Source organism: Phyllostomus hastatus, unplaced genomic scaffold, assembly GCF_019186645.2.
Source record: "Phyllostomus hastatus isolate PE091 unplaced genomic scaffold, TTU_PhHast_1.1 phas_contig_80, whole genome shotgun sequence".
NCBI classification, from domain to species: domain Eukaryota; kingdom Metazoa; phylum Chordata; class Mammalia; order Chiroptera; family Phyllostomidae; genus Phyllostomus; species Phyllostomus hastatus.
The window spans coordinates 17,581,304-17,609,184 of NW_025333960.1; the positions used below are offsets into that span (position 1 = coordinate 17,581,304).

Genomic DNA, 27,881 nt, shown 5'->3' on the forward strand with positions numbered 1-27,881 from the left:
ATAGCATATTTCTGGTCACAAAAACATTACCAAAATTCTAAATAAAGACCCCAAACTCTTCTAATATTAACAATTGAAATGTGATCTACATATACATTTTTAAAAGATTAATAAAAGCAAGTAAGCTCATTATTTTCCAACCAGCTTATTCCACTTTAGAGTCACAGGTGGTAGGACCCTATCCTGGCAGCTTAGGATACAAGAAGGAACCCATCCTAGACAGGCACCATTACTTCACAGGGCCACTCACTGACAGCCACACTCACTCCGACTGAGACAATATAGGCATACCAGTTAATGTTATGTGCACATCTTTGGGATGAAGGAAGAAACTGGAGTACCTAGAGAAAACCCACGAAAACATGGGGAGAACATGTAAACTCCATACAGACAGTGGGCCTGGCCAGGAATTGATGTTTTTTTCTCATCAACGTAATAACAAAATGACCTTATTTGAGGACCTGCTGGGCTTGGTTGAGTATCTGTAAGGGATATGATAGACCAACTTCATAAACAAGAATATTGAGATGCCAAGAGGATGCGTTGTGAATCTCAGACCAGTGCTGGCAGCGGTCCTGCCTATACACACAGAGATTTTCAGTCCAAGACAATCACAGAACACTGAGGACAAGTTCTTAGTGACAACTAGAAAGTATCTTTTTTGTTGATAATAATTGTACTTTCATGAGCAACTAAGGAGCCAAGGACCATTTGGCTTTTTATAAACTTGGTCTGTTTCCCTTGGAATTAGGGTTGAATCCCTGTAAGGAAGCCAAGGTAACTGCTTTGCTTTGAGTGACAGAGTTGCTGGAGATTTTACAGAGGGATTATTTGAAAGACCAGCCAAAAGGAACGGTTACAGATCTGTGGCACTGTTCTGCAAATAAAAATATTTGATGTCACTCACAAATAACTAATTTTGGACACCTAAATACTAAGAAAGTTAAAGCAAGCGGAATGCCAATACTATTGGAAAAGTATATGCAGTTCCTAGGTGAAGATTGTTAGGCCATGATCAGAAGACATTCACATGCAAGGCAGTTGCATTCCGTTAGGCCTGCAGAGGTTTTAATGAGATTGATGTTCTTATGTAGATAAGTCCCAAGGAAACAAAATTCCGTGAACTAATCTAGTCTTGATTTCACTAGGGATAAAGAATGCATCTTAACAAAATAAGGAAGGAAAATTTCTTTTTCAGGAAGCTCCAACCATATGTTCACAGATGCTGCCTTGCTCTAAAACTAAGGGAAAGAAAGTTCGAGCTACTTCTTTAAAAAAAAAGTACTAACTTGTTATTTCTTAAAACAGAACAACAAACCCTCCAAAATAGTAAATGTTACCAGAACAATAATAAATAATAGCACAAGTGCCCATCTTAGTCAGTCGTGTCTCACATTGCACAACCGGCAGCCATGTGCTCAGGCATTTCTGCCATGATTGAAGACACATTCCAACATTTATAAACATCCATCACAGATTCAAGTATGCATCTCAAGACTCCAGAACCACAGCCTGCCAGTTGTTGACAATTAGTGACATACCAAGTATTACAGAGACCTCTGCAAGATCTCTGGGTTTGCACGATACAGCTGAAATACTACTCAGTGTTAGAAAGTACCTGGGGTGAAATAACCCTTCAGGAAGCCCAATAAAGAAGAAAGGAAATGTGTCATTTAAAGCCAAAATTACTTTCCTGAAGCATGGTCAAATCATACATGAAATACAATGGCCTTTCCATGCCGGAGAAGTAATAGCTCACTTCCTCTGCACTCCCTGGACCCTCTTTTCCCTTAAGTTTTATTACATGTTTAAGTATACATTACTGGTCATTCCAAGTGCATGAACTTATGACAGACAAAAAGGATCTATTTACCCTATAAAGTGTTGAACACACAATTGGCATAATTTAAACTAAAATTTGCTCCACTTTTAAAGGACACCAGTGCTGTTTTATGTAGTACTGAGAGATTTTCCAGATTAGAACTTCTCTGGGCCTTTTCCATCAGCTAGATATCCACTGGCCACTGTCTTTTTGCAGTTCCATTTATCACTAGCACTACCAACAGACCTGCACTGGGGACATAGATGGAGAGGAAAAGTGTGAGCTGTTTATACTAACAGAAAGCTGGAAGTCCTTGCTAAAGCTGTGCCTAGGGAATTTCCATAGACACAGAATAAATAGAGCCTCTCCAGTTACCCCTACAGTCACCCTTTAACAAGGGCCGTCTAAGGTTTGAGCCAAGGATGGGGTCTGTTATAGGTTGGGCTGGTCCCAAGCAAACTGTGAAACAGATGGAAATTGATTTCCCAAGTGCTCCACCATGCTCCTCACCACACATCGACCGTGGTCTGGAGTGGGGACCAGATCCTTGCAAGCACTCAGCATCAGCCTGAAGTTAAAAATCTCTACTTAACTCACAACTGCTAACAGCCCAAAGTTCAGGTCTGCTCCATGGCATCTGCATTTTAACCAGAATTAAAACTCAAGCAAACTACCTGCCGAGAGACTTAAAGAAAGCTTCAAATGAAGGTAAAGGCCATGTGTGTTCAATTCATGTGTGTATCCCCAGGACCTGACTCTTAGGAGGAGTTCAATAAATATTTGCTAAATGGATGAGTAAATTAGTGAAAGACATTACATGGGATGATGGAGCATAGCCTGCCCTTGGGGTGGTCTGACAAGAAGGGACTGCAGCTCACAGAAGCAGCCCATGCAGGGACACAGAGCTGCCCATCGAGGAGTGAAGAGAAGTGCTGTTTTCAGTGAGTCACTGTCCTGGCCACTTCCCTGCCCCACACACCAGATCTCTAGTGCTGGTGGTCCCCAATTATCTGAAGTTCAGTCCATGAAATAGCTGCTTGGCCTGAGACCAGAAGCTTCCAAGTAGAAAATGTTTTCAACCTCAGGCTCCATTGTGCATTTTCTGGGATGGCATTTCAGGTTTGGGGTTTTTTTGTTATTTTTTGGTTGGTTTGTTTGGTTGTTTTTGCTTTTTGTAAACAGTGCCTTGAGCTGATAAAGTAGCCTGGTGGGCCAGGGTGGCCCTGAAATGCTGAAATGCTTGGCATAATTTGGACCCATTCTCTTGTCTTAAATTGGTAACAAGATCAGAGGAATTTGGATATGTTTAGGTTAGGATTTAGGTCTGCATACTACACATAGACTGACTTCTAATTCCTTCTTTTTTTCTTGTATTATTTAAGTCCACGGACACTTAGAATCATTATATAAACACCTCCAAATAGTGCAAAAAGAGGCAGCACTTGAAGCCAAAGCTGTTGGCTCACATATTCCTCCCCAGGAAAGCCTGGAGAGTTCATATGTCTCAATCCATACCTTCGGCTGGCTTCAGTGTCAGTTTTCTTCATGTTTAAATATAATTATTGACTTTGAACTTCATTATGGATGCCACTGAGTCAGATAGTTCAGTGTATACACTAACTTACTACTAATTCCTGGTGAAGTAGCTCCTCTAACTCTTCTACAGTTTGAATCTTTTTTCCCATCTGTGGTATTTTCCTACAATGGGCTACCCCCCAGTCAGCTACCCACCTTTTCCTCAGACCCTCTTCCCAATCTCAGGGCAACTGAATGTGCAGAGCTGCTTCTGCCCTCGAAGAGAGGCTCACGCACAGAGAGACCTGGGTCAGAAGGGCTGGTTGTTTTCAAGCATCAACAAAAGTCCTCACTAGCAACATTGGAGAAATCTGCTGATGTGTTTTTACCGTAGAAGTGGGTGGAAAGGGAAATTTGCTGCTTGTTCCTTTCATCTTGACAGTGGTTGCTTGTCTTGGATAAAGTAGCAACATTCCTATAAAACTAGCAATTGTGACCCTTGAGATTGAAAATGTATGTAGCAGCTCGGTTTTCCCCAAACAGAATGGTGGGGCAAAATCAACCTACTGAAGGTATTAAGACTGTAGATATTGCTGAGTAAGTGGCAATGTGAGCTACTGGCAGGGATGACATATCCCTTTCCCATGCTTTCCTGACATGCCTGTGGAGGAAAGAAGTGTGAGGACAGGCTCTGGTTTTTCTTTTTCCCTAAAAAGTTAGGTCATATACCTTACCTGCTTCCCTTTGGAGACATTTGGACATATTCAGTATCTATAACTTAAATTTTCTTGTTAGAAAGTGTTATAAACCAGAAATGATGTAGATGTGGAATCACCTGGGAAACCACCATTTTTGCTGGCCCAAAACCCTCTGTACTTTTTTCCCGGCTGGGTAACCTGGTATTAACCCCAAGTGAATGCATAGGTTGGGCTTCAGTCTTTTGTTTCAGGTTCTCAAATTCAAACACAGAGAGTATTCTGTGGCTGGTTTCTTATACTGGTTAAGTGGATTTACTAGTTGTGTTATCTAGTTTTAACCTTCACAAAAGGGACATGTGGCTTAAAAAGACTCCCATACAGGAACCATGGATTAAAGATAGCACCCTAACAATACAGCCCACAAGAAAACCAAACCAAAAAAATGGAAGAGGTAGCACTTTCACAACTTCTACACAAAATGTTTGTTGACCACATTACAAGGTTACAATGTTACAAAGTAGAAATAGTGACAATCTAATTTTATTTGCTAAAGAGTTGGCCCCCCCACCCAAAACCCTTAAAAATTATTAAAATGTCACTGGGAAATAGGGATGAAAATTTACATGTAAACTTGCTATGATAAATCTCACCCTATATTTTGTGCCTTGAACTACTAAGTAATGATAGTATCCTGTGTAGGTAATATATATGTTAACAAAGAATAAATAAAATAAGGAAATGGTAGGGGGATAAATGTTCAAGTTCTTGGGACTCACTGCTCTAGGAAATGGCATCTACTAAGGTTGATGGACAGACAAAGTTTGGTGGTCACAGGTTGGTGGCACATTCAGAGGTAGGGGAGGCCTCCAAGGCCAGGCCAGTCGACACACAGTTTAAGGGGTGACAGAGGCCAATGATGTGGAGAACTTAGAGGACATATTGTACAAACCAGGAGGAGGACAGGAAGTCTCCCTGTCTTTTCAGAGATATGCAGAACTCGGAGTACCCAAGAAAAGTGGACAGAAATTCACCGAAGGAACACGTTTTATCTAGGAGCTGGTTGTAGAGCAATCTGAGTATTATAGGGTCATCTGGCCAGATAGAGGCCTGCTGGGTATAACTAACCCATGCCAGCCTCTCCATCTAGCCCTCGGTGTGGTTCAGCATTCAGAGAACACAGAGAGAGATGTGTGCAGGTTTTGATGTAAACGTTGAGCTTCTTGTATTTAATCATCCTTGTGTGGCCTTTTCTCACTAAAGTTAACAAACTTTAGAGTATCCATTGTTTTCAGGATTTCTGGAAAGGAAGGCCTGTGAGCTCTTTCCAGGACTGCAGCACTCAGGTATGCAGGTTCTTCTCTATAGAAAGGCTCCCTGAAGGGCTGATCTTCCTGGAGGGAACATCTCTTACTAACTCACGCAAAGGCACCTATGTTGACCTGCCATGGCCATGGCCTGTTGTAAATTTTGGCAGAATAAAGCCAAAAGCAGGAAAAAAAAAAAGATCCAACAGACAATACGCTGAGTCTGGTAAATTTTTACTTTGCAGCTGGGAGTGTGGCTTTGTGTAGGACCAGGTAGAGTAGATTCATGTGCATTCAGTTTCATTGTTGTTAGAGAAACCGCTTGAAATCAGATTAGGTGATAGAAGCCCAATGTGAAAAATGTGTTGCAATCACCAAGATCCATCCCAGAGACTGCAGGGATTTAAAAAAAGAAAGAGCACATCGATTTTGTTTTGTGACCACTGACCAAGACTTCTTGAGTTGTTGCACAAGTGCCGTTTGTTTCCAGAAATTAACAAGCTGTGTGTTTCTCATTCATTACCTGCTGTCACTCCTTCCCAAACACACTGGCTTTGGGGTTTTTACCCACCCTGACTGGCTAAAAAGGAGAAGCGTTAGTTGTGACTCAGGCTGGGAAGTGACAAGAGAGCTCGCTGGAGGCTGAAGCGGGTGTCATTTCCCTTTACAAAGTTGGTAGCAAAGTAATCAAACCAAGCAGCGCCGAGGGCCCAGACCAGCTCCTTGGCATTTGGTAGTCCTCTCCATCGTGGTGTGCTCTGGGCTGCAGAGGGCCTGTAAATTGCATGGTAATGGCTGGTTCCTCAGCGGGAATAAACATGTGCTTTGAGTTTTCCAAATGAGTCAGACGCACGCTGCGAGATAAATGCTGATAGCAAGCAGATGTGACGTGTGCTTTTCAAGAGGGACAGACAGGGGGATTGTGTACTGGCATCTTCCACACGCTCTTAGATGATGGACTGACACTTAATGGGGTCTGGTCTCTTAACAAGAAACATTGGATGGTGGGTGATTCCCCCTCCCCTTCCTTCTTTCTGTAAGAGGAATCTACATTTTTAAGCCTTAAATGTAAACGTGTTCTGGCTCCAATTTGTCGGCTGACTCTAATCGCCTCAGAACTTATATAAACTCTAGGTGAGTAATTTCCCCAAGTACAGTGCCCCCTTGGAATGTGTGTGCTGTGAACTCAGATTAAACTTTTAACCTCACATTTTTCTGGGAAGGATTATTATCCATGTTTTTATTGTTTAAAAAAGGCAATCAGAAACTGAAATACGTCTAGTGCTCTTTCTGTGGTTAAGTTGGTACATGCTCTTATGAGCCTTCCTCTTATGCTGTACGTGCTCGGAGATTATGGATACACTTGCCCCCCTAAAAAATCGATGTTGTGCCGGAATTGAAACTATAAGGCACCAACATTCTTGTGTTCATGTGACACTCCCAACTGAATTGTGAACTCTTCATAGGGCTGTGTGCCCTCCCAACTCAACTTAGAAACACTGAGTGTCTTTTTGTGGCTGCACTTCATGTCCCAGTTGCCAAGTGACATACATAACATGTTCTTCAGCAGAACAGGAAGTCTGAGTCCTAGATTTCTGCTACATTCTTCCACCCTTGGCTTTTATCCACCTCATCTCATTTTTCTAGCAATTGGGTCAACAGATGCTAGGCTCTCTGAGAGTGTTTGCTGAACCAATCCCAGATGCCAAGCTTGAAGATACAACATCTCTTTGCTCTCAGTCCTTGTACCCATTAACCACTGGCTCAAACCTTTAACCGAGTCTGGTAGCTCTTCAATAAGGTGTTTTTGTTGTCATTTTATTAGGTTGGCATTGATGTGGAAACAAGTGGATTAGCTTATTCTCCCAGAAGCTTTTGGTTGTTTGTTCTTAGTTTGGATTTGATGACTGTGCAGAAGCAGCTGGCTTGGTCTCCTGGGAAGAACAGAGGGCTGGGAGTCAAGTAGTCATTCTGCTGCCAACTCATTGAATAGCCTTGGGCAAGTCAGAGTATCACAGGGCCTCAGCTTGTCCATTTGTAAAATGGAGGTGTTGGATTCAATGATCTTCCTGTTGAAACAACAATAGCCCCATTAGTTTTACTGTAAGGTTTCAAGGAAACACCAAAGCAAGAGAAAAAAAATAGAAAACCTTCAACATAGCAAGTTATTGCTTACCTATTGAACATTAAAGTGTCCTTATAATATGCTTTGGTGTAAAATTCCACTGTAAACACTGCGATGCTACTTTTGTGTTCTGTTTCATCATCTATTCACAGGGGTTTCAAACTCATTTTCACCAGGGGCCACATCAGCCTTGAGGTTGCCTTCAAAAGGCCAAGATAATTTTAGGATTGGATAAATGTAAGTACTCCTTAACTGTTAAGGAGTTGAAATTATGACTTCTGGCCAAGATGGAGGCATAGGTGGATGCACTGTACCTCCACGCACAACCAAGACTGGAACAACAACAATTTAGAGGCAGAATAACACCCAGAACTGATAGAAAATTTATCTGAATGGAAGTCAGACATCCAAGAAGTTGAAATAGACCTGTTCATCCAGACTGGTAGGAGGCGCGGAGATGAGCAGCCAGGCGCAGATCGTGGTGCGGAGAACAGGGAGAACTGGGCACAGAAGCCAACTAGGAGCACGTAAGGCATCTGGGGTGCGCAAGATCGCAGCGAGTGGACCCTGAGTACGCAAGCGGCAGCTGGCAGACCCAGTGAAGCAGTGATTGTGGAGCAGGGCAGAGCGTGCAACCCAGGATCCCAGAGAGGGGACTGAGGTCCCACAGAGAACGGAGCTACCACCATTGTTCCCTCTCGACCCCACCCTCACATACAATGTCACAATCTAGCGACTGGGGTGCCCAGCCCTGGTAAACACCTAAGGCTCCACCCCTCACTGTAACAGGAGCGACCAGACCACAAAAAAGAGAGAGAGAGAGAGAGGTGGCTCAAACAGAAGAACAAATCAGTGCCCCAGAACTCATCCTTTTGAGTGACCAAGAGATAGCTAACCTATCAGATGCACAGTTCAAAACACTGGTGATCAGGAAGCTCACAGAATTGGTTGATTTTCGTTGTAAATTAGATGAACAAATGCAGGTTACCATAAAAGAAATGAAGGAAAATGCACAGGGAACCAATAGTGATGGAAAGGAAACTGGAACTCAAAACAATAGAGTGGATCAGAAGGAAGAAAGAAACAACTAAACAGGAAAGAATGGAGAAATAAGAATTTAAAAAAATGAGGAGAAGCTTAGGAACCTCCAGGACATCTTTAAACATTCCAACATCTGAATTATAGGGGTATCAGAAGGGGAAGAGGAAAAGCAACAGATTGAAAACATATTTGAACAAATAATAAAGGAGAACTTCCCCATTCTGGCAAAGGAAATAGACTTCCAGGAAGTCCAGGAAGCTCAGAGAGTCGCAAAGAAGTTGGACACAAGAAGAAACACACCAAGGGACATCATAATTACATTAGCCAAGGTAAAAATGAAGGAGAGAATCCTAGAAGCAGCAAAAGATAAGGAGACAGTTACCCACACAGGAGTTCCCATCAGACTGTCAGCTGATTTCTCAAAAGAGACCTTACAGGCAAGAAGGGGATGGAAAAAAGTATTCCAAGTCATGAAAGGCAAGGACCTCCATCCAAGATTGCTCTATCCAGCAAAGCTTTCATTCAGAATGGAAGGGCAGATACAGTGCTTCTCAGATAAGGTCAAGTTAAAGGAGTTCATCACCACCAAGCCCGTATTATATGAAATGTTAAAGGGACTTATCTAAGAAAAAGAAGATAAAAATATGAACAGTAAAGTGAGCAAATTCACAGTTATTAACAACCACACCTAAAACAAAAACAAAAGCAAACTAAGCAAACAACTAGAACAGGAACAGAACCACAGAAATGGAGATCACATGGAGGGTTAGCAACAGCGGAGTGGGAGGAGGAGAGAGGGGGCAAAGGCACAGAGAATAAGTAGCATAAATGGTAGGTAGAAAATAGACAGGGGGAGGGTAAGAATAGTATGAGAAATGTAGAAGCTAAAGAACTTATGACACATGGACATGAACTAAAAGGGGGGAAGTGGGTGGGAGAGGGTGTACAGGGTGGAGGGGAGAGAAGGGGGAAAATGGGACAACTGTAATAGCATAATCAATAAAATATTTTAAACATGCAAAGAAAAAAAGGAGTTGAAATTACATTTGGCCCTTTGAAGGCAACCACGAGGCTGATGTGGCCCCCAGTGAAAATGAGTTTGACACCCCTGATCTAATGGATATTTTGGATGTTTGGCCAAATGAGAAACACACTGTTCTGGCAGTGGAAGAACAAGGGAGGCTGTGGCAGCATCATTTCTACCACAGTGTTTGTGAAATTGATTGAATAATGGTTTCTGGTATTAACATTCCTCAGCATCCATATGCACGTTTACACTCTCCATGCGCCCAAGACACCAGATTGCCTCCCACCCTCCACTTTCTGGATCCCTCTCCTCTATCGTGTGGAATCACAAAACTGAATCAGGTGCACCTTTTTATGTTTCTGGCTTCATTTGATTGCTCTTCTGGTATTAGTCTCATCAATGGCAAACAGCTGGAACTGACCATGTACAAAATGCCATAGGGCAGGCAAATGTTGTGTGGAAAGGAAGGATGTCTGAAGATTTGGGTCTGCTCTGAGGAAGGACTGGTGTGGCCCAGTATTCTAAATGCTGGAAGATACCATCATCTGCACATGTGCCTTCAGCAACCACTGGACATATTTCTATGCAATATTTTGCATAGAAAGCCTTTGCAAATATTAAAATGCATTTTCTTGTCAACCTTGGTAATAAGCATCCCAAGAGTCCTTTGTACTAGAGCTGGAACACAAGTATTCATTGACTCATTAATTTTACAGACATTTGTCCGATCAAGATGGAGGCATAGGTAAATACACTTTGCCTCCTCACACAACCAAAAGAAGGAAAACAACAAATTTAAAAACAATAACCAGAACTGCCAGAAAATCGAACTATATGGAAGTCCCACAACCAAAGATTTAAAGAAGAAACATTCATTCAGACCAGTTGGAGGGGCAGAGACAGGCAGCTGGGGCAAAAAAGATGTGTGGCAAGGGGGTGGCTGGAGGACCAGGGGTCCCAAATTTGCATGAGGATAAACCAGGAGGAACAACTGGGGACCAAGATAAACAGCCTAACACAGGGTTCAGTGCCGGGAAGAAAGCCTCAAAACCTCTGGCTGTAAAAATATGTGGGTGTTGGCCTCAGCAGGACAAACTCCCAGCCTCACAGGAGAGTTCATTGGAGAGACACACAGGGTCCTAGAACATACACAAACCCATCCACCCAAGAATCAGCACCAGAATGGCCCAATTTGCTGGTGGATGGTGGGAGAAGTGACTGAAAGCTGTCTGAGAGCTGAGCAAGTGGCATTGTTCCCTTTCAGACCCCTCCCCCACATACAGCACCACAACACAGCAACTTGGGTTGCTGAGCCCTGGAAAATACCTAAGCCTCCGCCCCATACAATGTAACAGGCATGCCAAGACAAAAATATGGCCCAAATGAAAAAACAGATCAAAGCTCCCAAAATAGAACTAAGTGGTGAAGAGATAGCCAACCTATCAGATGCAGAGTTCCAAACAGAGTTTCCATCCTGGTAATCAGGATGCTCACAGAAATAATTGAGTATGGTCACAAAATAGGGGAAAAGGTGAAGGCTATGCAGAGTGAAATAAAGCAAAATATACAGGGAACCAACAGTGAAAGGAAGGAAACCAGGACTCAAATCAATGGTTTAGAGCAGAAGGAAGAAAGAAACATTCAACCAGAACAGCATGAAGAAATAAGACTTCAAAAAAATGGGGAGAGGTTGAGGAACCCCCGGGATAAATTTAAATGTTCTGACATCCAAATCACAGGGGTGCCAGAAGGAGAAGAGGAAGACCAAGAAATTGAAAACTTAGTTGAACAAATAATGAAGAAAAACTTTCCCAATCTGGTGAAGAAACTAGAAGCGCAAATCCAGGGTGCTCAGAGAGTCTCAAAGAAGTTGGACCCAAGAAGAAACACACCAAGACACATCATTACTACACTACCCAACATCAAAGAGAAGGAGAGAATCTTAAAAGCAGCAGGAGAAAAGGGGACAGTTACCTACAAAAAAGTTCCCATAAGACCAGCAACTGATTTCTCAAAAGAAACTTTGCAGGCAAAAAGGAACTGAAAAGAAGTATTCAAAGTCATGAAAGGCAAGGATCTACATCCAAGATTATTCTATCCAGCAAAGCTATCATTAAGAATGGAAGGGCAGATAAAGTGCTTCCCAGATAAGGTCAAGTTAAAGGAGTTCATCATCACTAAGCTCTTACTATGAAATGTTAAAGGTACTTATCTAAGAAATAGAAGATAAACTGAAGAGTAAAATGACAACAAACTCACAACTATCAACAAATGAACCTAAAAAAAAAAACAATCTAAGCAAACAAACTAGAACAGGAACAGAATCACAGAATTGGAGATCACCTGGAGAAATATCAGTGGGGAGGGACAGGAGGGAAAAGAGAGGAAAAGGTACAGGGAATAAGATGCATAAGTAGTAGGTACCAAATAGACAGGGGAGGTTAAGAATAGTATAGGAAATATAGAAGCCAAAGAACTTATATGTATGACCCATGGACATGAACTAAGAGGGGGGGCAGTGCAGGACAGAAGGGAATAAAGGGGAGAAAAAATGGGACAATTGTAATAGCATAATCAATAAAATATATTAAAATAATAAAATAATCTGTTTCAGAGACTGAAAAAAATTTTTACAGACATTTCTTGATTATTGTATATGTATTTGCAGCTGTTGTTAGACACTAGAGATACAAAGATAAATGCAACTGGCATTGCCTTTAAGGTGTTTTTGATCTAGCTAAGGACACAGATGTGTACGTGGTCTATTAGAATGCCTGTGCTACACTGGTGATATGGATGAAAAGCAACATAGAAACAGAGAAAGGAACTAATAGCTCTGCCAGGATTTCACCTGGCTAAGAGACAGGTAAAGGATGCTCCATGCAGAGGGTCTTGCACAAGCTAATTCAGAACAACATGAAACTGCATGGTTGAGTCAAGGTGCAATGAGGGTCAGTGTGATTGGATCACAGATTCATGGTAGAAACTGCCAAAAGACAAGGCTAGAAGGAAGATTGGGATCTGGAAGAGCCTTATACAGAGAAGATAAGCTTAAATATACACTTTTTCCCAAAAACGATTCAGGGAGTTTACAATGCACAATAAATATAGAAAAAAATAAAGTATAGGAAATACAAGGAATGAAAAATAATGTAAGACCACGAACAGTTTAGTTGTTCACATATAGTTTATGTACAGTTAGTTCTTAGAAGTGAGTCAAAGCCCTGGCCAACATGACTAAGTTGGTTGGGCATCATCCTGGAAACCAAAAGTTTGTGGGTTTGATTCCCAGTCAAGGCACATGCTTAAGTTTCGGGTTCGATCCCTGGTCCAGGTGTGTCCAGAAGACATCACACATCGATGTTTCTCTCCCTCTTTTTCTCCCTCCCTTTCCCCTCTCTAAAAAAAATAAACATATTTTGAAAGAAGTGGGACAAAAATTTGACTCTGAGCTTCCTAGATGCCAAAGTGAAAAAAGAAATGTAAACTTTACTGTGCCCATGTGAAAAAGACAAGTTGTTCAGGAGAAGCAGGCTTCTGCTGGAACTAAGAGCCAAGGCAAATTTCTCCATTGATTCTCATCAAAGGCTCAATGTGGGGAAACAGTGGAGATATCAACAATATCCCTACACTAGCAATTTTTATAGGACTGTTTCTTGTAATGTCCCTCAATGAAAGCCAGTGGCATACTGCCAAGGTGTAATTCAGTAAAAGCAGCTCTACATGGGGCCAGAGCAATTCAGCCAAGCCTGCTGCTTTTTGATTGTTTGGCTTGATGTGCAGATACAATTTAGGGTATCTAGAGGAATAGAAGTTTTTCATATCTTTTAGGCAATCATCCATGAATATAATTTCTTACAACGGGACTCTTAAAAGTATTGGACAGCAGGCAATGAACTTGAGCTTCTATTCATTGGCAGAGACCTCAAGAACAAAGGAGTTTGAACTTTGGGTTATATAACAAAGAAAAGAAACTTTTCCAAACATGTTCAATCATGGGAGGAAATTGGGCATCCCGGACTAGTGGTGCAGTCCCATGGCTCAGCTAAAACTGACCTGGAATTAGGGCTAGGTTGCTAAGTAGAGTGTCCTGACCTGACAGCATGTGTGTTTCTGTGAACTCTAGGTTAAAGCTGGGTGTATAAAGAGCCCTCACATTATACAGGGACAGTTGTCGGCTGGGTATCTTTCGAGATTAAGGCCCTTACTGTAGCAATTGTAGCTGTTATGCAAAGCACAAACCTAGGTCCAAAGGCTGGTGTATGTGTGTGTCTCATTTAGTTTGGTTTTGGTCTCAAAAGGTTTATGGTATTTGCCAAATAGCATCTAAGTGAGAGTGTAATTTTCACCAAATGTAAATAACAAAGATCACATATTTGTATAATTTATTAGATATACTTGACCAGGACTGGTATGATTGTTCTATCACACAGATGAGAAAACTAAGGCTTAATCAAGTTGGCATGGAAATGGGGTGGGAGAACCAGGATTATATCCCAGGTTTTTTTTATTTTAGTACAGTTATTTTTCTACCCTTTTGGGCTCACCTGACTTGCCCAAAAGAATAGTTAATTGTAGGTCATGATTACTAGGCTCATCGACCACCAAGCTACATTAGTGCCTATTGGAAAAAGTTTCTCGACACTGCAGGGGTGGAGGGCTCCCAGCAGTTAATTCAGGAAAAACAATTGATTCCTTAGGCAGGAATGCTAAGGTGGTGCATCAGTGGGAAGACAAGGATTCTCTAGTTCCTGGACCCCTTGGGTGGCCCCTAGCATACACTGGCCAGAAACAATCCAAGGATTTATCCTTTCAACCTTCAGTTACCAAACATACAAAGTGTGTTGCTATATCTGAGTGTGTGGGCATGCAAGATTAATTTCACAAACATTGTAGAAACTTCTAATAAACTTACCTATTGATATTCAATGACCAAATCTTCCCAAAGGTACTTACTCACTGTAAAAATAAAGATAAACTTGAACTCTGTATGTTGTAATAATTGCTTTTCTGAGTATTCTACTTAAGTAAAAATAAACTATTGCTACCTCTTGCTTACTTTTTCATTGAACATCTAACGTGCTAATTCATATTTCACTAACTTTGGTGTGCAGTGCAGAATTTGTGGGTATAGACTTTTCTCTTGGTTCCCCCTGAAAATGCAAAGATAGGAGGTAAAATCCCCACATTGATACCACCACTGGCACAGTACACTACACTGTAAACTAGTGTTCCTAAAGACAGGACTCTCCTCCAGATCAACAAGAACACTTACAACCTGAGGCAGAGGCAGTCTAAAGAGCTGATTCGACATAGTGCCAGTATACCCAATTTATAGCCAGGGAAGAAATTCCACATCTTGGTATGGTAGTCAGGCCTGGTAACTCAATACATGTTGTGTATTCACTAAAAAACTGAGATACTATACTTTTGATGCAATTACTTGCCAAAGGTTCCTCAAAGGAACCTATCCCCAAATCGATCAGAGTAAAATGTTCAAGAATGTTCTTTCCCATTCTCTTCTCTGGGCATACACATTAACACTTCCCCCAACCCCTTTCCACTTGGCACCTGCACACACTCCTAAAATAAGAAGAATATATCATACCCTAAGTCTCCTCCAGTTTAAAGCATTGAGTGTTTGCAGAGACTGGGTTTCTAAGATGAAAGTATCTACTTACCAAAAAGCCTTCTTCTCTCCACTTGTCAGAGTTCATGTTAAGTCACTGAGAACAAGACCCTCTGACAGCCAAACCTGAGACTGGTTTGGAAAACTCATTGTTTAGAAATGACTTTGCAATAAAACTGGAAATTTAGGTTAAAAAAGGAATAAAAGAAAAGAAAAAAAGAGTGAACCAGTTCTTTGTCGACACACACAGCTGCCCGCAGCCACCTGCGGTTACTTCCTGACAAAAACCAGTTTGCTTCTGTGGGGAGGATGTGTGTCCCACCAGGGTGGCAGGCAAGGCGTGTCTCAGTGTGACCTGCTGTTAAACAGTGACAAGGGCACTAGGAAAACAGGGCCTTCTTAACTTTGGGGGACTACAACGTGTGTACTAAATGAGTCATCACCTCTGTTGTCTTTTTAGTCTGAGCACAGAAAAGAGTCATTTGCTGAATGATTCTTAAATTATTTTTGGCTTTAATTTTAACATTTGAATGTTTAGGTATATGAGCTGTATTTTTTTGTGTGTGTTAAAAAGTAGGTTTGTTAAATTTTTCCAAAATAAATTACTAGTTCTTGTAATAGGATTTGTTTTCCACTTTTTACAGAGTCATTGAAATAAAGAACAAACTGACAGTAACCAGAGGAGAGTGGGGAAGGGAAAATGGGGGAAAGAAGGGGAAGAGTCATCAAGGAACATGTGTAAAGGACACATGGACAAAGCCAAAGAGGGATGTGATTCTTGATTCTTAGTGCCTTAAAATACTTAATGAAACGCCTTCAAAACCATTGGGGTTCCAGAGTAGTTTCTGCTTTGAAAGTCTAATTGAAGTTTCTCATCTTGCCTCTTTTTCAGAAATAGCTCATGTGAGGAGAGGAGAGTCGTAAGCCGTCTCTGCTTCTCTAACAAACCAACATTTGGGCAGCAGGACTGGCTTCCCTTGGGAAATGCAGATGTGACTAGGAGCAACTTAGTCCTGCTGCTTAGCCCCCTGCTGGACAAAGCACTTACAGATCCTGGAAATGATTTCAGGTTGAGATGGCATCTTGTGAATTAGGAGTATGGCAGTGTTGTTGCTCAATGTTTTGCTTTTTATTTGTGCTTTTAACATTAAAGAAAAAATTCCATCAGGATCTTATCTTTGGCCTTTCACTTAAAAGAAAAGCCACTCATTAGAAATCTATAGATGAGGTTTGTGGATACTCTGGTGGAAAATGAATTGCATTTGTGGCCTGATCTGTGAGTGATTTTGACCATGAATGAGATTTCCACATCCATTGGTTGGGCTCAGGGATTAGCAATTGTTCAGAAGTTCTGTGCCAAGTTTCCAGCTCCATTCTTCAGGCTTGAGTCTGTGGGTGGCACTGAGTGAGCTTGGTTCTATCAGGTAGCAGGGAATGATTATTCTGAATTAGTGGAAGAAGACTAGGGTTGACCTTTCTTGTGACCTTGTGGTCAGATTTAAGAAGCCCAAAAGGGGCTTTCTGTTACAGTGTCTTGGAGAGTTTCCATTGTAGTATATATAGCACTATCTCATTTTTTTAAATTGCTGCATACAATTCTATATGGCATGGCTGTGTGTGTGACAGAAAGATATATGTATGTATCTTGCCTTTCAAACATTCTTTCCTAATTCTGCCTGAAATAACTCCTTTCCATTACATTGGCTAAAAGTCTATCAATAATAAATTCAATTAAATCAGTTCATCTTTTCAATTGTTATAACCTTGGGAGAGTTGTGGTGAGTTATTCCATCTTCACACTAAATTGTGAATGATGCAGTCAGGTTGCTTTCCTTCTAACATCTGGTTTACCCACTCTCCAGGAGATGGATTGTTTGTTGGAGGAAGAGGTACTTGGGACCAAGGAGAATTGGGAAGGGGGCCACCAACCTGGAGAAGGGAAAGGGTGTTGAGGAGAAAAAAAAGAACAATGCAAAGATGGAGGCAGGAGGACTCCAAAGATGAACTTCTTCCTAGTTGAAAATGTGAACAAAGTTGACCTCGGTGTGGGGAGTGGAGGTGTATGCCCTCCCATGGGTTCCTTGGCCTGAAAGAAAGGGAGCGATGGTAGGCAAGATTTTTATAAGAGCAATCAGTTACCGCAATTGCTGATGTGTCTACCCCTCTTCAAGTGTCCCTGGGAATCAGATTTTGTGGCAGAAGCTGGCTTTAATGTCACATTAATTTGTTGGTAGCCCATCCCTGCCAAGAATACCTTCAGTTGTTTCCCCAGCATGATCTTTTTTAGTCCATGTCTGTGACATACTGTCTCTCAGGCATGCATGGCCACAGGTAGTTAATGAAATGGCTTCATTGTATTAAAACTGGGGTTTACAGACTTTCCTGGATGTGTGGTTGACATCTGGGGAGACCCACAAACGTACAATAACGTGGAGCGAATCTCTTCGTAAAGAGTCGGGTGGTTAATGCCGGCTCCTGCTTGGAAGCCACGTGAGCATGCGCAGTAATGATGGCGCCACGCTAATTAAGACTCAGGGCCAAAAGAGCTATTGCTGATGATCCAATTAGGCAGATTTAGTTAGAGATTACACAGATAACTCTGATTAAGACGTCAATCTAGTTCAATTTTACAGATTTCAATTTAAAATAAAGTGGTTATGACTATAATAAAATAGTATAATATGTAGTTTACTGTGTCTTGCCATTGTAGAAGCTGAGAGCTCCTAACAGCCTTAAAAATGACGGTTTAAGCTTGATTTTTTTTCAAGGTCCAATTATGTAAATGATTGTTACCAAGTTCTTTTTGTTCCTTATCCTTCCTGCTGTTCATTGAGACTGTTTTACAGTTCATTAGCCCCTTGACAAGAAGGCAGAAATGAGACAAGGTGAAAGGCCCACCTGTCTGCCTCACAACAGATCTGTAAACTGTTTTGTGAGGAAGATACTGAAACTATTGGCTAAAACAGACATTTGTGTTCTCCACGAATTAAATTTCCCTTTGATTTACCTAAATCCTCAATCTTGAAAACAACTAATAATTGGATGAACTGAATATTTCTTGACAGTGTAAAAAAATAAAGTCAGAAGGATCCTGCTTTATATGACATTAAGTTCTTATGTAAGGATGTGTAAGGAAAAACACTGATAAACCTAACAACTTAATGAAGGTTTTTTAAAACCACACATGGTTTGTACAGTGATTACACTGAACAAGACGATTATTATTTCACCCTGTAAATGCTATAATAAAGATTCTGCATTTTTCTAGAGCACATTATTTTTAAGAGCTGTGAAAATACACAGTCATATAGGTTGTGTCTGAATTGATGAATGTACCATGAGAAATTGACCAATTCTCAAATATTGCAAAGGAACATCACTGATGTTCCATAGGGATTGCACTATGGCATAGAAGCCTTCAAACATTTCTTAAGTGGGGAGAAGGAAATCACAATGTTTTACTAGTGGAAGTTTCATCATGAGACTTAAACTGGAGGCACAAGATTCTGTGCCTGTTGCACTGAAGCATGGATGGGCAGGTGTGGCTGATGAGAAAGAGGAGATGAGAGGATAAAGAAGAGCAAGAGAAAAGGCAAGTATAAGGGACCTGTAGCCTCCACTAATTTTTTGCTTTTTCTAAGGCACTCCTAGTCACTGCCATATGATAAATTCCCTTTCTTGTCCTGATGCAAGAGAATACCAGCTTAAAGCAGGACATACCTTATCCCCCTTGGAAAAGAAATAACAAATAATTAAGGCCACAGCTCACAGGGACCCACATTTACTGGCAATAAAAGGCAGCTGTGCTGACAACTCTACCAATTAATCTGCCAAAAGTGAGCATGTCACTATGTTAGAAAACAGGACTGGAAACATCCAGGGGTCTCTATAAAACACAGACAACAGTCTTAAAGACCATGGGTAGCAACATGGAACAACCCTTCAGCACAGAAAGTAGACTTACCATTCTTTGCCCAATCAAACTTCTTACCACGTGGCCAATCAAACTTCATACCCTTCAGGCCTGAATCAGGTATATACCCGGCCTCTTCCAGAGGCTCTGCCTCCCTAGAAGAAGCCAGTAGGAACAGGAAAAATTGAGAAATGTTAAATTTTTTGAGCACCTGAGGCACTTTCAGGTATGTTATTTCACTGAATCTTCACAATCACACTACTAGGGAAGTATAAATATCTTAGTTTCTGCAGGTAAGAACACAGAGGCACAGAGCTTCCAAATTCAGGTCTCCCTGGTTCCCATGTCCATTCTTTTCCCATAACAACATGTTTTCCACATGAAGCATCAAGAAATATTTGTGCAAAGCATAGCTGTCATGAATTTATTGTGTGACTTTGGGCAAATTATTTAACATCTCTGGACCTCAGCTTTGTATCTGAAAGGTGAGAGGTTTCTGTTTGTTTGTTTTACAAAACAAAACATACTCTTACCATAAGATCCAGATCTAGCTATTGTGCTCCTTGGTATTTACCCAAAGGAGTTGAAAATTTTTGTCAAATATATTTTATTGATTATGGTATTATAATTCTCCCAATTTGTCTCCCCTTTATCCCCCTCCACACCGCACCCCCCCAGCCCTCCAGCATTCACCCCCCTAAGTTCATGTCCGTGGGTTGTACATATAAGTTCTTTGGTTTCTCCATTTTCTATATTATTCTTAATCTCCCCCTGTATATTTTGTGCCTACCATTTATGCTTCTTATTCCATGTACCTTTTCCCCCTTCTCCCTCCTCCCCCTCCCCACTGATAGCCCTCCATGTGATCTCCATTTCTGTGATTCTGTTCCTGTTCTAGTTGTTTGCTTAGTTTTTGTTTGTGTTTTTTAGTTTAAGTTGTTGATAGTTGTGAGTTTGTTGTCATTTTACTGTTCATAGTTTTTGATCTTCTTTTTCTAAGATAAGTCCCTTTAATATTTCATATAATAAGGGTTTGGTAATGACGAACTCTTTTATCTTTACCTGGGAAGGACTTTATCTGCCCTTCCATTCTTAATGATAGCTTTGCTGGATAGAATAATCTTGGATGTAGGTCCTTGCCTTTCATGACTTTGAATACTTCTTGCCAGCCCCTTCTTGTGCCTGCAAGATTTCTTTTGAGAAATCAGCTGATAGTCTTATGGGACCTTCTTTGTAGGTAACTGTCCTCTTTTCTCTTGCTGCTTTTAAGATTCTCTCCTTCTCTTTGATGTTGGGTAGTGTAGTAATGATGTGTCTTGGTGTGTTTCTTCTTGGGTCCAACTTCTTTGAGATTCTCTGAGCACCCTGGATTTACATTTCTAGTTTCTTCACCAGATTGGGAAAGTTTTTCTTCATTATTTGTTCAACTAAGTTTCAATTACTTGGTCTTCCTCTTCTCCTTCTGGCACCCCTGTGATTTGGATGTCAGGACATTTAATTTTATCCCGGGAGTTCCTCAACCTCTCCCCATTTTTTTGAAGTCTTATTTCTTCATGCTGTTCTGGTTGAATGTTTCTTTCTTCCTTCTGCTCTAAACCATTGATCTGAGTCCCAGTTTCCTTCCCTTCACTATTGGTTCCCTGTGTATTTTCCTTTATTTCACTTTGTGTAGCTTTCATTTCTTCCTTCATTTAGTGACCAAACTCAATAATTTCTGTGAGCATCCTGATTACCAGTGTGCTGAATTCTGTATCTTATAGGTTGTCTATCCCCTCATCGGTTCTTCTTCTGGAGTTTTGATTCGTTCTTTCATTTGGGCCATATTTCTTTGTCTTGGCATACCTGTTACACTGTAAGGGACGGACCCTTAGGTATTCATCAGGATAGGACATCCCACTTCACTGCCTTGGGATGCTGTATGTGGGGGAGGGATCAAAGAGGGAACAATGCCACATGCTGGGCTCTCACCCCACTTTCCATCACTTCCCTCACTTCCCCCTAGTGGATTGTGCCCTTTAGGGTGCTGATTCCCAGGTGAGTAGGCTTGTGTATGTTGTAGGACCCCATGCGCTGTTCCAACAGACTCTCCTGTGAGACTGGGAGTTTCTCCCTCTGCCACAATCCCCACAGGTTTTTACAGCAAGACTTTTTGAGGCTTTATTTCCCTCATGCTGGACCCTGGGTTGCCTGGTTTGTCTTGCTCCCCAGTTGTTCCTCCCAGCTTATCTGCATGCAAATGTGGGAAATCCTGACCACCAGCTGCTGCCTTGCCTGTGTCTTTTCTGCTGGCTTCCTGTCTCCTCCCCTCCTACCAGTCTGGATGAATGTTTCTTCTTTAAATCCTTGGTTGTCAGACTTCCATGCAGTTTGATTTTCTGGCAATTCTGATTTGTTTTTGTTTTAAATTGGTTGTTATCCTTCTTTTGCTTGTGTGAGGAAGTGAAGTGTTTCTACCTACACCTCCATCTTGGCTGGCTCAGGAGCTGAAAATTTATATCCACACAAAAACCTTCACATGGATGTTCATAGCAGATTTATTCATAATTGCCAAAACTTGGAAGCAACCAATAAGTGAATAGGTAAACTGTAATACATGCAGACAATGGAAAATTATTCAGCACTCAAAGAAATGAGCCATCAAGCCATAAAAAGACATAGAGCCCTGGCTGGTGTGGCTCAGTGGACTGAGTGCCAGCCTGCAAAATGAAAGGTCACTGGTTTGATTCCTGGTTATGGGACATGCTTGGGTTGTAGGCCAGGTCCCCAGTCAGGGGCACATGAGAGGCAACCTATCAGTGTATCTCTTGCACATTGATGTTTCTCTCCCTCTCTTTCTGTCTCCCTTCCCCTCTCTCTAAAAATATATAAACTTAAATAAAAGAAAAAAGACATAGAGAAAACTTAAATGCATGTATTACTAAGTAAAAGAAGCCAATCATAAAAGGCTATATGCTGTATGATTCTGACTGTATTACATTCTGGAAAAGGCAAAACTATGTAGAACAGTGCAAAGATCAGTGGTTGTCAGGGGTTGGGGGTGAGGGTGAATAGTCAGAACACAGAGGATTTTTAGGGCCATGGAACTACTCTGTGTGATACTGTAATATATATCATATATATGTGGATATATATCATACATTTGTCCAAACCCATAGAATGTACAACACTAAGAGCGAACTGTACTGTGACCTAGGGACTTTCAGTGATTATGATCTGTCAGTGTAGGTTTATCAGTTGTAAGAAAGGTACCACTCTGGTGGGAGAATTTGATAATGGGGAAGCTATGTACATATGGGGAAAGAAATAGATGGAAGCCTCTGTACTTGCCCTTCAATTTTGCTGTGAACCTGAAACTTCTCTTTAAAAAAATTCTTAATTTTTTTAAAAATAACAGGATAGAAACTCTAATATCTCCTTCAAAGTGGTTTTCCAACTCTAGCGAGCATAGGGATCATTTGAGGATTTTGTAAAAATGCTGATTCTGAGTCGGTAGGTATAGGGAGAGGCCTGAGATTCTGCATCTAACAAGTTTCCAGGCAATTCTGATGCTGCTGGTGCAGACAGCACTTTGAGTCTGGAGGTCTCACAGCATTCTCATGCTGGACTCCAGCATGGCAGCAACCATGTCCTAGCATTTCAGTCATTGCGACATACCCACATTTGATGAGGTGCCTGTTGGTATTCAATGTTAGATACACTGGATCTAGTTAGTACAGAAAAAGTAGCTCAAAGGGACATGGTAGAAGACAAGTTTGTAACTCTAGCTACTCAATGGTTCTGCAGTTCTCTGAAGGAATGGGCCTTCTCCCCAACCCCGACCCCTACCCACAGCAGGTTCCCTAGTAATCTTAAATTTCTCCACTGGTGGGCTTACCCACTCTAACTTTATCCCCAGCTCACTCCAATGGACATCCAAAATGAGATCAACCTTAAAGGACATCTGGTAAATACCATTATGAAGCACGTTCCTCTTCCAAAGATTTTATTTATTTTGCAGATTAAATCACATCCTCCCCACATACATTATGACATATAAAGTTTCTTCCTCCACTCCAACACCCCTCTTTGTTCTAGTAACCAATGCCAGCACTTTATTAGCTGACTGTGGTAGCTAGCTCCATGCATTTTTCCCTGAGCAGTGGAGTTACTACACGGAATGGTTGCAGAGGCCAGAGGCCAGATTTTCATTATCTCTGTGGGGAAACATATTTATAAATTCAAGACAAAAATATGGCATGAATTCAAAATTTCTTTCTGTATTTTTTAAATCCCATTTTAAACCACTTGTTTAGAGTTGGATCTAATTAGAGTACTTCAGAAATAAGGGCTTACTGTGTTGAACCTATAAAGAAGTGGATGCAATTTTTTTTAACCTGATCTTTCTTCTAATGCCCAAAAGGACAACACTACGTATTTTTGTACAACTGTCGAGGGACAAAGGCAGCTCCAGATATTTGACCTAGATAAACAGATTACCATTCACTTCATCTGGAAATATAGGGATAATTAACTTGGACAACCATATAAACAACAGGGGTCTCCTCCAGAGTGTCTGCCTTCTTAAATCGGCAGATAGCCTCCTAGAGAGCTGTCACAGCGAGGCCATTCAGTATAGCTGCTTTTTATTGCTGTATTTTGAATTGTTCTAATGAACTGTGTGGTACTGTGGAAAGAACTTTTGGGCATTTCAGTCTTCTTGGGTTTATTCCTATGTCCCAGCCCACTCATGTTCATCCATTTGGTAAGGTTTATAATGGATTTGTTCTCCTGAGTTAAACAAAATTTTTTCTTCATTGTGCAAAGTTGGTAATTTAGTCCATTAGCCCCTGGAATCAAAGACACCTGGAATCACAGAGTTACACCAGACCTGAAAGGTCATCCAGCCTAATCCCTGTCTGATGCCTGATTTTCCTTTACACAATTTCTGCCCAATGGGGCCTCACACCACTCTGCTCACAGGCATTCAGCTAGGGGTTTTAAATTCCTCAAGGCCTCCTAGTCTTTGAAGAATTCTCCTTGTTAAGGAAATTCTTCCTGAGATTGAGCAGAAATCCGTTTCTCTCTAGTTCCCACCCTTTGATATCAATGCAAGGAAAACAATTTCCTCTTACACATGACAGAGCTTCAGATATCTTAAGTACCAATTATACTCTTCAGAATCTCTCTTTGTCTATATTCTTTGCCAGTGTCCTTATATCAGAGACCAAACTCCACTATCCTGGTCACTCTTCTTTGAACAAGCTCCTACCTCTCTGCAACCTTCCTCAGGTTTGTGGCCCTGAAGTTGTACCATCCTCCAGGGTGGCACAAGACTAATCTTGGGGAGCCATCATTCTCAGCCTTGGCTGCATGTTGGGATCACCTGGATCATGCCTGGGCCCCACATTCAGAGATTCTGGCTTCACTGACCTGGGGTGTGGTCTGATCATCAAGATTTTAAAAAATTTCTGAGGTATAGCAAATGAACCTGAAGTGGAGATCCACCATCCCTTTACCAATCAGAGGCATTGCTGGCTGCACAACTGAGTGTAGAGAAGGCATGAGAGTTGGGGGAGGGGAAGGTACAACCTGTTGTTGACTTGGTAGGTCTCTCTATAAGCGGGAACTCATACTTGTTTCTTGGTTTTAGGTTTTAATCTTGAATTTTTTTACATTGACACAAAACCAATAGAGTCATATGTTTCACAACTGAGCCAGCTGCGCTCACGTTATGTTTCATGTCTTGTCATATTTCTGGCAGATACTTTAGCTTCCTCTCTGGGATGTTATGAGGCATTCAGGGAGTTGGGATATGGGGGCATATAAATCTGCCTCCTGAGACACCACCCCCAGCACCACCACCATTACACTACATATTACACATTGAGTTACAGATCACTAACTGCAATTGAATTTGCTGCTCACTTAAACTCCTACATCTTTTTCCCTCGTGCTGCTACTAAGCCATTACTCCCATCATATACCAGGGTGGGCAAAAGTAGGTTTTCAGTTGTTCATATGGAAATTAATACAATAATTAATAATAATATAAGAATGCACTGTTTCATATACTCACAACTGTAAACGTACTTCTGCCTACTCCTGTATTTTGCCAATTGCATTTTCTTTAATTACACAATTCACCTTTAATACCGATCAAGGCTGGGTAGGAGGATGTGGATTAGGTGTGCCACAGTAACAAGCTTCCCAATCCTCCAGAATTAGCTGGATTTTCCCACAGGTTCACAGGCAGTACTGGAAAACCATGGTTCCTATGTGGAAACTCTCTTGTAAAACATACACATGGAAGTACAGACCGAAAGTGTACTCTGTGTCTACAGGCAGACTCTCCCAAAAAGGAATTGTGCTTTAAAAGGAGAGAAGAAGAGGGAAATAAAACACATGAGCCCAATATGTGCCACATTCACTGTACTCATTGTGTGTGATTATATTTAACCTGTACAATAATCCTGTGATGTGTGTATAATTGTGCCCATACTACAGATGAGGAAACTGGGGTTCAGAGGGGCTAAGTACTAATAAGTGGGGTGTCAGGATGGAAATGTGGGTCATTCTTTTACCATCACTTTTACTGATAAGGCAAAGAAGGCCCTTCATCCCATTTGAGTTTTATTGTATTAGGTTTGCTTCCAAGTTACAGCTTTCCAAAGTCTCTCTGAATCCTTTTTCTGCTTGTCATGAATCTGCTAGGTTAGGAAAACCTACTCTGTTTTTATGAGATACAGAACACTTAAAAGACACTCCTTCTTTTGAGCAATTTGCTATATAAAATAGTAAGTCAGACCATACACTTGTGAAACTAATTGATCCATATTCTTGACTCTGTGTATGAAAAGCAGAAAGAAAAAGGGATTTTCTTTTTCATAGGTGTGTCTGAATGATTCATACACTTAGTTCCTAACTCAGAAAAGGAAAGGTGATTTGTAAAGCAGATATTTGATCATTTAAAGATACATTTTATCCTAGAAATAATTTATCTTCTGGCCATCTGCAGTGCCCGTGTAACCTATAGTGTACCTGGCATGTGATCATGAGAATACTACTCCAACTTCATTGTGAGTATATTATAGATTATTATAGCAGTGCTATAATTTCTAGTAAGACTCCTGTCTCCATGGTGGCAGTAGCCCTTTTTAGATCTCTAGAAGATCACAGGCCTTGTGTGCTTGTTTAACATGCCCAAATAATGAGTTCTTGACATTTCTAAATCCAGCAATTATTTTCCTAATGAGACATGAACTGTTTTAAACACAAACTATACCAAATTTCTGAACTTCACAGCGTTTGAGATTTAGATAGCCTTTCTCCACCTGTCAGCTTTGTGCCAGACTTATTGGGAGTAGAATTATATCTCAATACAACACACTGTTTCAAAAATTCTTTCATACATAAATATCCACTTCTGCACTTTTTTACATGCACTTCAAAATGTGAAGGGGCCCTTCCTGCACTTACCTGACTTGCTCTGAGTCTGGTTTCACTGATTTTGACATTTATAAAAGTCTCAATTCCTACCTTAGCACCTTTGACATTCTGTGGCTCTTTGGGAAATGCTAGTTTAAAGTGGAATTTAAATTGATTGAAAATAGTGTATGACTTTTTATATACAACCACTAGGCAGGAGTCATTTTCCTAGAAGGCTGGAAGCAGACCAAGTGTGAGACTGCACAAAACCCTGAACCTTTTCTCTCTCTGCTCTTGCTCACTTTGATCTACTCTCCTCTCATCCAAACATACATCGTACATTCTGCCTGAGTTGAAAGCTGAGGCCCGTGCATACAAAATCCCTAAGCATTTGAAGCCATTCATTTCCAAGTTTCAAACTTGATTTCTTATATACTTCTCACTCTGTTCCAGCACATCTGTCCCAACCCCAGAGCCCTGGTCAGAAACTCCGCAGCAGGTTCCACACTAGAACCCATAACCCTAGAGATGCAGAAGGAGTGTTTGTGTGTCTATGATTAAATGTGTATATATGTAGAATTCAAATAAATGCTACCTGACTAGTCTGCATATGTTTGGGGTACTTCCTATATGCTAAGTACTGGTGACAAAACGATGAAAAGATACAGTTCTCGTCTCTATTATGAAAGATAATTCATGTAGTAAGATGGCGTTCAAGTGCAGTGGGCATCTAGGAGAAGGAGCCTCTTTGAAGTCAGGCTTCACAGGAGAGCTAGAGTTTTGAAATGGTTTATAGAAGATGAGTAAAATGTGGGCAGGCAGGTGGGCAAGCAGGGGAAGGGGCTCCAGGCAGAGGAAAAAGTGCATTTGGAGGAAACATGAGACAGTACAATGTGCCCTGGGAGATAAAAGCACTCCGAAGTCTGAGCTGAGGGATGCAGGAAGAAGACAAGGGGGAGAGTTAGCTGAGGGTTCCACCATAAAGGAATGCTATGTGCTGTGCTATGGAGTTTTTCTTTGGTACTCTAGGCAGTGGGAAGCTACTGAAAAATTTCAGGCCAAGGAAAAGACATGGGCAGACCTGTTGGGCATCAGAGCCGAGTCATGTCTGCTAAAAATAATCCAAATCAGAGGGAAGTAGGAGGCTTCCTTCATCACTGCAAAATAAATAAATAAAACTCTTACCTCAGCTTTGGGTAGAAAGCTTTGCTTTTTCCTCCGGAAATATAGCTCCATCTTCTCCTTTGTGGTTTCTGTGCTGGTGGTTTCTTAATCTCGTCTTGCAAGCAAAGCTACCAGATGGCTCCCGTCCTGTCCTGTGTGCTGTCGTGGGCATGCCCGCCTGTCAGCGCTGATGAATGAACTCCTCCCGTGTATGCCTGACCTTTGCATCACCACCTTCC

General features: G+C 41.3%; 1 protein-coding gene and 1 long non-coding RNA gene across 2 annotated transcripts in view; one reads left to right on the forward strand and one right to left on the reverse strand.

The window, feature by feature from the left end:
* The window catches only part of COLEC12 (collectin subfamily member 12), a 206,216-nt gene that overhangs the window by 108,529 nt on the left and 69,806 nt on the right, over nucleotides 1-27,881 (forward strand). The gene's annotated exons all lie outside the window — the stretch shown is intronic.
* The window catches only part of LOC123826234, a 133,132-nt gene continuing 110,822 nt past the window's right edge, over nucleotides 5,572-27,881 (reverse strand). Inside the window, exons 2-4 of the long non-coding RNA XR_006787020.1 lie at nucleotides 19,126-19,229; nucleotides 14,448-14,491; nucleotides 5,572-7,408 (exon numbers count right to left, since the gene is read on the reverse strand). This is a non-coding gene — a long non-coding RNA (uncharacterized LOC123826234). The remainder of the gene's footprint in view (nucleotides 7,409-14,447; nucleotides 14,492-19,125; nucleotides 19,230-27,881) is intronic.